Genomic DNA, 11,367 nt, shown 5'->3' with positions numbered 1-11,367 from the left:
CTTTTCCATCTGAGACTCTGACGAATTCTAGTCTTTCATGCCTTATCTTACCCCAGGATTCAACAGCATTGTGTTCATTGGTTTGCACTTGCTTTCCTATGTGTGCTTGTGAACGAGAGATTTCTGTTACCCTGTCTTCACAGTCATTCACGCGTCCCTCTGCATTATCTATTGTGCTTAGGACTGAATTTTACCCCTGATATTATCTCATCCATTGAGTTTGCTGATATTATTTGGCTCGTCTTTCGACTTTCTCTTCCCCTTTTCTGGTATTCTGCCTTTTGTGATTCTGAGACACTGTTGTTCTTCAGGGTTTCCCTCACCTCCCTTTTCAATAATTGCTCTGAATTGCATTTTGCAGTCTAGTTGTTTGAAATTTTATCTTTTTGGCCTTCAATCTCTGTGGAACTGAAAATGGTACTTCCTTCTTCTTTTACTGTACTTCTTCGTCTCTACTGCTCTGGTAATATCAGGTATCTAATGTAGACTTCTATGGCTTTGTTATGGGAAAACTTTAGACTCTTGCCTCTATGCAATTCCATGGGATTCCTGTGAGGACTATTTCTCCTAGACATTGATGCCATGTCCTGTTCCTGTGTGTGTTGTCTGGTACACCTCCAATTGCTGATGTTTCCTTTGTTGTGATGAACACCCCATACTGTTTCGATTAGCATACCCTCATTTTGTTTATGCTTATCTTAAATTTCTGAAAGTGCACAGGACACTTCCTCTTGTGGAAATGAAACTTCTAAAGGTTCTCAGCTCTGCATTCTGTTCTGTGTCATTTTGGAGTGTTTCCAAAACAGCCAACTGAGAGTGCGTTTGTGCTTTGTAGTGCCACGGGAATGTCCCAATTAAACCAGTTCTTCCCACAGATTCTCTGTTTACAGAAACACCATTGGAAGCAGATCTATGGATGTCAAACATCAGGGCCTGCTGGAATGATCCCGCAGACTTACCTTGGTGTCCTCGGTGCCGTACCGTTCCGGGGCCATCGAAAATGTAGAATCGGCTTTTGGGAGATAATGATGAAGGAAATGTTTCCTCTTCTCACGCTGTGCACTTGGACCACTCTTCTTTGTTCTCTCATCCTTGTGGCACCTGTGCACGAAGGAATACACAGAGCTGTTGCAAACCCTGTGCCTCAAACCAAACCATAATCCCAGCCCAGGTTATGAATGTAGCAGATCCTAAGGCTTTTTATTCTGATTTCAAACCCAAGGCCCCCTGGATCCCTCAGACCAGATGCACGATAGCTCTGATTCAGCCCCACACGTGCTCTATTGGCAAAATGCCCAATTGGTCCCTGGTCCTGCAGATGCACTGGGTGTGGCCATGGGACATATCGGTAATCTCAACCGCGCGGCCAGTGTGGTTGTTTTATCATTGGTACACAGTTTGGTTTGCTCTCTTGTTTCGACCCACCACATCCCACAACGCACTCCAGATCCCTGAGATTCAGCGTGTGCCGTCATCTGTAGCCCTATCCCTCACTGACCATTTCCTCTGCTACCTCAAATTTGGCAGCTCGGATCTTGGTCTCAGATTCAAATGTGGGTATATTTTGCACTGGTTTCTTTGAATTCTGTCATCCAAGCATCTGCTCTGCACTCTTCTAACACTCAGCACATCACATTCAATCCCAAGTCTCCTGTCCGCTTGAATTTGTGGGTCCAAGATAAACAGAGTTTCACCTTTGCTGCTCCATCACCAGGGATCAGACCCTGCACTTGCTTCCATTCCCTGCTTTGCCTTCTACAACTTCCAGGTGTTCTGTGGTCTCATCCTGTCTTTGGAACTAACAGACCTCTCTTCTGCAAGTGTCCTGTGCCAAGGGCTGTGTGAGTGGATGTTTCCATTTCTGTGTACATGGGAACGAGTGAGCGCAGGTTGAACAGCTTCTCTGCCAACTGGGCATCGATGAATCGACACTTTCCAGATACAGTTCACAGAAATGTGTTTTGTTTTGTTCTTTGTTTCCATATAGCCGTGTTGGGAGGGATTGTCCAAAGACTCCAGTTTTGACATTGTGTTGATATCTCATTTGCAGGCTTTAAAAATCTTAATAGAATTGATTTACATGTTTTGGAAGTTATACGGAAATGAAGTTAGTTTTTGAAACTTTCTAAATTGACCTAGAAGTGAGACTTGTCATTTTTGGTAACATTTTGTCAGCTCCAAGGAAAACATAGACAGATAGAATCTAAACTAGCAGTCCAAACTGTTGAAGCAGTCATGTCAACTCTTTCCTGTTGAAGCCACCGAAACCAACAGGAAACATGAAATACCTATTGGAAAATAGCAATAACCCCCAACATTGGATTCACTTGTGCATGTTGTGCCCTTTACTCCCAATGACTCCTACTGGCCAGTGTTGGCATTTCTCGGTGTAACATCCCACTCTAGGAAAATACAAAAGAAATCAACCCAAATATATACATTTAGGTTTGAATCCAAAACCACCTAGAAGCATTATAGTTTTGAGAACCCTGTTGCAGCTATGTTAGGCTATTGAGAACCAGGTGTTTTTCTATCCGTGATGAGAATGCTTAATCTTCCGATCATGTTGGTTAAAGTCATTTAACGCAACCAAGTCTGCTCCTCCATGATATAGTGCCCCGGGGGCTTGAATCAAGTGAAGGATGGTCCACATAAGCTGAATCTTTAATGTCTTTGGCGAATTTTACATTTCCGCTCACTATCAGACTTATAATATTTACCTATACTGTCTTGAAAATATGAGGCCTAATACATATTCAAGTTCAATCAAAGATTCCCCTCACTTACCACATTCCCTTCACCCCAGAGTAGACATAAACCCAGCATTTGCTGAATCTAGAGGAAGGACATCGTTTCTTTGTGTGAGCGAAGTATTCAATTCCTATCTATTTCAGTCGAGACTATTTGACCTTTAAGGAGTTCACTGTTGTTCACAGAGTGTGAAGCAGGAGGAACTCTGATTCTAGGAGGGGCTTGCATTTCTCTTGCTGGCTCATTGCAGGTCAGGTACTGATCCTTCAAAATGGATGCCTGAGTGGAGGGGAGGGAAGAGAAAGTGCTTGCTAGCTAGGCCCAAACCTGGAATAAGGCTTACCTGGGCTTGGTTCATTTTGGTCTGAATGGCTTGGAAATGCCCCTTGGGAAGTGTGGATTCTCACGACCTCTTCCAAGAACATGAGCGTTTTGATCATCTCTGCCATCTCTTCTCTTTTAGACGTCAGGCATCTTGGACCCGTTCTTGGAGCAGAGAATTGATGAACTTCCTCAAGTCCACGTTGGCACTCTGTATGTTTCTGCCAGTATCAGCAAGGTTCAATATGTCTCATTAATGTCTTTCGATCCTGGTATTGTCTACAGCTGTCTCCAGGCCAGTATTCTCCATTGTAGCAGAATATTTCTAATCAGTGTGTTCGCATCTCTCCTCAGTCCGTGCAGCCAGCTTTTTGGCCAGCTTCTCTTCGTTTCTCCCATAAAGTCAACTTCAACATGACTGGGCAAGTCTGAAAGTACTTTGGAGCCTTACCAGTAAGCTGATGATAGGCTGATCTTCCACTGTCTGCCTTTCAGGTTCTGGAAACTTACCCGTGAACTCAGGTCTTAGGGGAAGAGCAGCAGAATCTCGAACTTACACAGCTTCCCAGACGAAAGAACTAAGCCATGCTCCACAGAGGGCGGCAGCCCCTCCATCACACTGATCCACCCACAGAACTCTGCCCGGTTACCTAGGATCCACCAGCCACAACAAGCCTCGCGGTACACACCAACATTCCACCTGGAATCCAACCGCTAACTGCCACCCCCAAAGCCTGCTGCCTCTTGTCAGTGTTAGGGGAGTGGCTGCATCCGATGAGAGGTTCCTAAGGCAAATGTGATTCTACCCACTAGCGTCCCATGGGCCTTTGTTCTCCCCTGTATCCTTTTGTTCTGATTTGTGTGCACAGTACCAAAGGAGGGAAGTGTGTCCATTTTCAGTTGATGGTTCCACACGTCTTTTAACTTTCTTACACTTCACAGTACACAGAGACCCAATAAAGAATCTTATGTTCCTGTAATACCCGTACATCTGGGATACATATACGTTGGTTGATTTCTGCTGAAACCCCCACAATCTCAGGACATGGATCCATTGGTTTCATTGGGGCTGAAACTCCAAGAGATGAAACCAACAACAATGTGCACTTTAATGTCTATCCCTTTTGCTCTTGGTACACTTTTGCAGAGCTACTTGTCTTTGTTATAGGCTTATGCCATTTCTTCTCTATGTAGGGTATAATATGGCATTCATTCATCCTGTTGGAAGACTTGCAAGTATATATCACTGACTAGGAATCCATCTGATACCAAATCGGCATTTGGTTTAGGTCACAATATGCTCTTATGAATCAATATTTATGAATAGAAATGCACGCCTTCGATTTACAAAAACAAGTGTGTTGAATATATGCAAGCCGCGATACTAGGTCGATGCGTGCTAAATGATCCTTCACATCACCTTGAGTATTTTCTTTTGAATAATCATGGTTCCCTTGGTATATGTCAGTCAACCGTACCCTTTTGTTACTTGTTTGTCTGTTTGATTCTTTGTTGGCCTGCTTCTCGTTTGTTTAGCAAAATGTCATGCCATTCATCTCTCCGTTCGCTTCAAAGAGAGAGTCATATAAGCTGATTCACTTAAGAAAGTGCTTCCAATCACCTAGGATATCCTGCTTCCCTCTCCCATCATTATGGTTTTGATGTCCTCCTTGCCTTATTGTTTCTTCTTTGCCACTCAAGCTCTTCTTGCATTTCCAATAATGGTTTGCTTCTTTTCCATTTCATCTTGCTGCTTTTCTATTCAGGGGAATATTCTCAACCTTTCTTTTAGGAAAAGTTTCGAACTGCTGAATTCTTTTAAGATTTGCCGGTCTGTGGAATTCTCTATCTCTGCCATTATTAGAAATGGGGGTCATGTGTCATAGGCTACCAGAGATGGCAGCATTTTGCCATTCAGGATATGGTCTATGTCCTGGCACTCCTCCATGTCCTACAATATTGCTGCCAATATATCAGCTGAAACCCCTCTGGATGTACTCTGGTGACTATGTTGTTTTCCTCCAGGTGCAATTTTAATCACTGGGGTGCTCGTGAACTCTGTTGATTTGAATCATACTGCTGCTGGTAGTTCTATTGGGATTCCACCTCCTTTGGACACTGTGTACTTCCTGAATCTGAATAGATGATTCTTTCTTGGCTTTAAGCAAGTTTCAGTCAAATTTTTTTTTCAGATATCTTTTCAGATATTTTTTTCTCTTTATCTCTTGCTTTTCCATCTGGGACTCTTATGACTCCTTGTCTTTCATGCCTTTTCTTACCCAGGATTCGACAGCAATGTGTTCATTGGTTTGCACTTGCTTTTCTATGTGTGCTTGTGACCGAGGGATTTCTGTTCCCCTGTCTTCACAGACATTCACGCATCCCTTTGCATTATCTAGTCTGCTTAGGACTGAATTTTAGCCCTGATATTATCTCATCCACTGAGTTTTCTGATAGTTTTTGGCTCATCTTGAGACTTTCTCTTCCCCTTTTCTGGTATTCTGCCTTTTGTGATTCTGAGACCCTGTTGTTCTTCAGTGTTTCCCTCACCTCTGTTTTCAATACTTGCTCTGGTAGCGTTTTGCAGTCTAGTTGTTTGAAAGCTTATCTTTTGTGCCTTCATTCTCTTTGGAACTGAAAATGGTACTTCCTGTTTCTTTTACTGTACTTCTTCATCTCTACTGGTCAGGTAATATCAGGTATCTAATGCAGAATTCTATGTTTTGTTAAGTGAAAATTTTAGACTCTTGGCACTATGCAATTCCATGGGATTTCTGTGAGGACAATTTCTCCTAGACATTGATGCCATGTCCTGTTCCTGTGTGTGTTGTCTGGCATATTTCCAATTGCTGTTGTTTCCTTTGTTTGTGATTAACACCCCATACTATTTCGATTAGCATAACCACACATTTATTATGCTGATCTCTCAATTCTGAAAGTGCACAGGACACTTCCTCTTGTGGAATTAAAGCTTCTAAAGCTTCTCAGCTCTGCATTCGGCTCTATTTCATTTTGGAGTGTTACCAAAACAGCAAACTGAGAGTGTGCTTTTGCTCTCTAGTTCCATGGGAATGTCCCAATGAAACTAGTTCTTCCCAGAGCTTGTCTGTCTACAGAAACACCAGTGGAAACATACCTATGGATGTCATATATCAGTTCCTGCTGGAATGATCCCGCAGACCGACCTTGGTGTCCTTTGTGCCGTACCATTTCTGTGCCATCCAAAATGTAGCATCTGCTTTTGGGATATAATGCTGAGAGGAATGTTTCATCTTCTCATACTGTGGACTTTGACCACTCTTCCTTGTCCTCTCATCTTTGTGGCCCGGATGCATGAAGACAACCACAGAGCTGTTGTGCATCCTGTGCCTCAAACCAAACCATCCCAACCCAGGTTATGAATGTAGAAGTACTACTTCCCAAAACAGTATATACATTCTTTTCCAGTGCAGATGGTACATTTTCTAGGATTGACTCAGGCAAAGAAAAAGCGTCAACAAATTTAAGAAGATAAAAATTATTTTAGGCAACTTTTCTGAGTATAATACCATGAAACTAGAATTCTATCACTGAAAAATTGTGAGAAAATATGAAAACATGTACATTAAAAAATGTGATTCTATTCCAAGGCTGGGAGGTGATGAAGGAAAAGAAGTAATTAAAAAATATCTTGACAATTATGACAAAACACTACACAAAGTCTATGGAAAACAGTTAAAGCTGGCTTAAGAGGGAAGTTGAAAGTGACACGGCCCTCTTCAATGTAGAACAGCAATTACAAATAAATAATCTTACGTTCTATGTAAACTAATCATGAAAAGAAGATTAAAAAAAGCCAAAGGTCAGCACAAAGTGGGAAATAAGAAAGATCAAGGAAGAAAAATTGAATTACAGATTAGAAAATAGAAAAAATCAATCAAACTATTTTTTGAAATAGCAAACAAAATTGACAAAACTCTGGACAGACCCACCAACAAAAAAAGAGAGAGAACACAATTAACATAATAAATGAAAATGGAGAAACTAAAACGTGTACAACAAATTTGCATAATATCATAAGTGAATACCATGAGCAAATGTATGGAAACAAACTGGATAACCAGGAAATAATGGAGAAGTTTTTGGAAATATTCAGCCCACCTATATTGCATCAAGAAGAAATTAACCATTTGAACAGTCCAATCACCAGAAATCGAAAAAAATTATCAATAAAATAAAAAATCTCTGCAAACAAATTCAGACCCAAATAGCTTCACTTCGGAATTGGAACAAACATACAAAAAATAATACATATCAGCCCTCCTCAAACTCTTCCAAAAGATTGATATAGAGAGAGTATTCCCAAACTCACACTGTAAGGCCAACTTCAATCTGATACCAAAACCAGACAAAGACACTGCCCCAAGAGAAATCTATAGGCAAATATCATTGATAAACATAAATGTAAATGTCCTTAAGAAATTATTACATACTGAATCCAACAGCATGTAAAAAAAGATTATACACCGTAGTCAACTTAGGTTCATCCCAGGAAAAAAATGATGGTTTATCATACGTAAATCAATCAATCAATTGTGATACACCATATCAACAACAGAGAGGACAAAAAACCACATGAGCATCTCAGTAGATGCAGAGAAAGCATTTGATAAAATTTAACATCTATTTGCAATAAAAGTTCTTATCACAGTGGGAATAGAGGGACCATATCTCAACATAATAAAAGCTAATTATGACAAATATATAGCCAGCAAAATACTCAATTGTGAAAAACTGAAACCTTCCCACAAAATCCTGAGACAAGACAAAGTTTCCCATTCTCACAATTTCAATTCAATATAGTCTTGGAATTCCTAGCCACAACGATCAGGCAAGAAAAAGAAATTAAATGTTCAGACTGGAAAAGAAGAGGTAAATTTTCACAATATGCACACATGACACTATATATAGAAAAATATAAAAGCTTCACAAAAATTTACTAAGGCTAAAAAAGGAACAGGGCAATGTACCCAGAGTAAGGTCAAATACCAATTTGATTTCTTTACACTACCATTGAATCAACAGGAAAACAAAGTGTAGAAACAACCGCTTTAATAACTGCACTGAAAATAATAAAATGCTTAAGAATAAATATGACCAGAGAGGTGAATGAATTATACATGGAGAACTAGAAAAGATTGATTGAAGAAGTCAAAAAACATTTGAAGTATTGAAAAGATACCCAATGGTCTTGTAATGGAATAAATATTATGGTTAAAATGGTCACAATGCCCAAGGCAGTCCACAGACTTAATGTGATTTCCTATCAAATTATGCAAAACATTTCTTTTAAGGACTGAAACAAATGATGCTAAGATTTACATAGAGTCATAAAAGATCCATAATTTCCAAAGCAATATTAAAGAAAAAGAAAGAGGCTGGAAGAATTAACCACCAGGTCTCCATAGAGTATTGCAGAGTTATAATAATCAAAATGACATGACATTGATATAGAAATAGGCATATGGACCAATGGAACAGAATAGAGGGCCTAGGAAGAAATCTACAGGCCTATGTTCAATTAATCTTTGACAGAGTAGAAAGGAAAATGACAAAGAATGACGATCCCTTCACCAACTGGCATTGGGAAAACTGGATAGCAGCATGCAGAGCAATGGAGTTAGAACACTCCACCACTCCATACACAAGAATAAACTCAAAATGGCTTGAAGACTTAAATGAAAGGCAAGACACAGTTAAACTCCTAGAAGAAAACATAGGCAATACACTCTGAGATAAATCTCAGCAATGATCTCCTAGAAGAACCTACCTATGTAATTGATGTAAGAGCAAAATTAATAAATGGGACCTAATTAAACTTATAAGCTTTTGCACAGCAAAGGGAACCATAAAAAATGCAAAATGACAAACAACAGGATTAAAGAAAATATTTAGAAGTGATGCAACTGACAAAGTCTTAATTTCTAAAATATAAAGACTTCATACATCCTAATAGTAATAAAAAAATAAAAACAAGAAACCCAATCTGAAAATGGGCAGAAGCCCTAAACAAGCCATTCTCCAATAGAGACACACAAATGCCACATACAAATATGAAAAAGAAAATTGCTCACTATCATAATCAGAGAAGGGTTATTCAAAACTATAATGAAGTATCACCTCACAATAGTCACAATGGCCATCATTCAAAAGTCCACAAACTTTAAATGCTGGGGAAGCTGTGGAGAAAGTGAACCCTCCTACACTTTTGGAAGGAATGTAGTTTGGTGCAGTCATTGTGGAAACCAGGATGGGGATTCCTCAAAAGACTGAAAATAGACTTAAGATACGATCCAGCAATTCCACTTCTGGGTATATATCAAAGGGAACCCTAATTCAAAAAGATACCTGTGCCGCAATGTTCTTCACAGTGCTATAAACAACAGCCACGACATGGAAGCAACATAATTCCCAAAAACAGATGACAGTATTCAGAAATTATGTCATATTTATACAATGGAATAATATTCTGCAATGAAAAATGATAAAACAATGACTTTTCCAGCAAAATGGATGTTCCCAAAAAGTGTCATCCTAATTGAAGTTAGACAGAAAGAGAAAGAAAAATAATACAAGACATGACATATGTGGAACCTTAGAAAATATTTGGGTGAGAACACTATGATTTCATCTACAAAACTGAAACACACTTGCAGATCTACTAAACAATTTTATGATTACTGTGAAAAGGGGCTGTGAGAGGATATATTTGGGAGCTGTAGATTTAAAAATGTTATCCACTATATATAAAAATAGATTTTTTTCAAAATTTCTCCTGTAAGACACAGGGCAATAATTTAAATATCGTGAGGTAATGTTTAATAGGCACTCAATTATATGCATGTACGGGACACTGTGTTATACACCACAGATTGACACATTGTAAATGGCAGTAATTCAATGATAAATAAATGAAAAAATATGTAAATAAATAAATAAATAAATAAATAATAAATAAAAATATATAATAATAAATGATATACAAAGATACACAATACTTAACTTTACATCTCAAGAATCTAGGAAACAACAGAAAGAATAAAGAAGAAAATTGAATGAATGGGAGTAAGACAAATAACAACAGAAACAATTGAAAAGATAAAAAAGAAAATACCTAAGTCTGTTTCTTTTCAACATAAACTGGACAAATTTTAGGTTGGCTAAGAAAATAAAGACTCAAATAAAATTAGAAATTAAAGAGAAGATATTACCACTGATGTTGTAGAGATGCAAAGCATCAAAAGAAATTACCACTAGTCAACGATTTGAATGACTTAGAACAAAAGACAAATTCCCAGAAACATGTCTTCCAATCCTGAATCAAGAAGAAATTAGAAAGTAAAATAGAGCAAAAGAGTGTTTGAGTAAATCAATAATCCCAACTTCCCAAACCAGAAAAAATTTACAAGACTAATTTACTGGTGAATTCTGTCATATATTTGAAATCAAATATCACCAATTCTTCCCCAAATCATCCCAGAATTTGAAGGGTGTGAAAGATTCCAAACATGTTTTATAATGTGAGCTTTATTTGCACTAAAATGCTAGAAAGGACATTAGATGTAATATATACAATATTATCCCTGATGAACATATGTGCCAAAATTCTCAACAAAAAACAAGCAAAATGAATTCAACAACACATTTAATGTATCATACACATACATAAGTAAAGGGAATTATCCCTTGGTTTAACAATACTTCAAAATATTCAAATCAATAAAGGTGACATGCCACACTAATAGAATGAGAAATAAAACTCACAATCGTCTCAAAAGGTGCAGAAAGTGTATTGTATACAATGCAACATCCTTTTATGATACTCCCAACAAATTAAATTAATCCTGTCACTGGCACGATATCATTTACACACAAACACTGTGTGGAGAGAAGCGAAGCAGTTCTCTGTTTATTGATTCTTAGAAGAAGGGTTTATATAGGACTTGCACAATGACTCACATATCATCTAAGTTATAACAATGATAATAATCTTAAGCTATTTATGTCCCCATGCTCCTGCAGTAAGTGCAGGATGTTAAATGATTAAGGATTGTTTTAAAGTTCATCATGGAACTTCATTAAGTAGGCCACCTCTTATCCAGCCGGCTTTGCCTGACTTAGGTTGTCCTCCTCTGAGGATCTTACCCAGCATTGGCTATCCAGTCATCCATACTGGATACATTGAGTAGGCCATTTCTCATCCAGCCTGGATATGTGAATTCCTCACAGCTTATTTATCAGTTCAGCCCATGGGCT

Source organism: Vicugna pacos, unplaced genomic scaffold (genome assembly GCF_048564905.1).
Source record: "Vicugna pacos unplaced genomic scaffold, VicPac4 scaffold_247, whole genome shotgun sequence".
In the NCBI taxonomy this organism is placed as follows: Eukaryota; Metazoa; Chordata; class Mammalia; order Artiodactyla; family Camelidae; genus Vicugna; species Vicugna pacos.
This window is presented reverse-complemented; position numbering follows the sequence as displayed.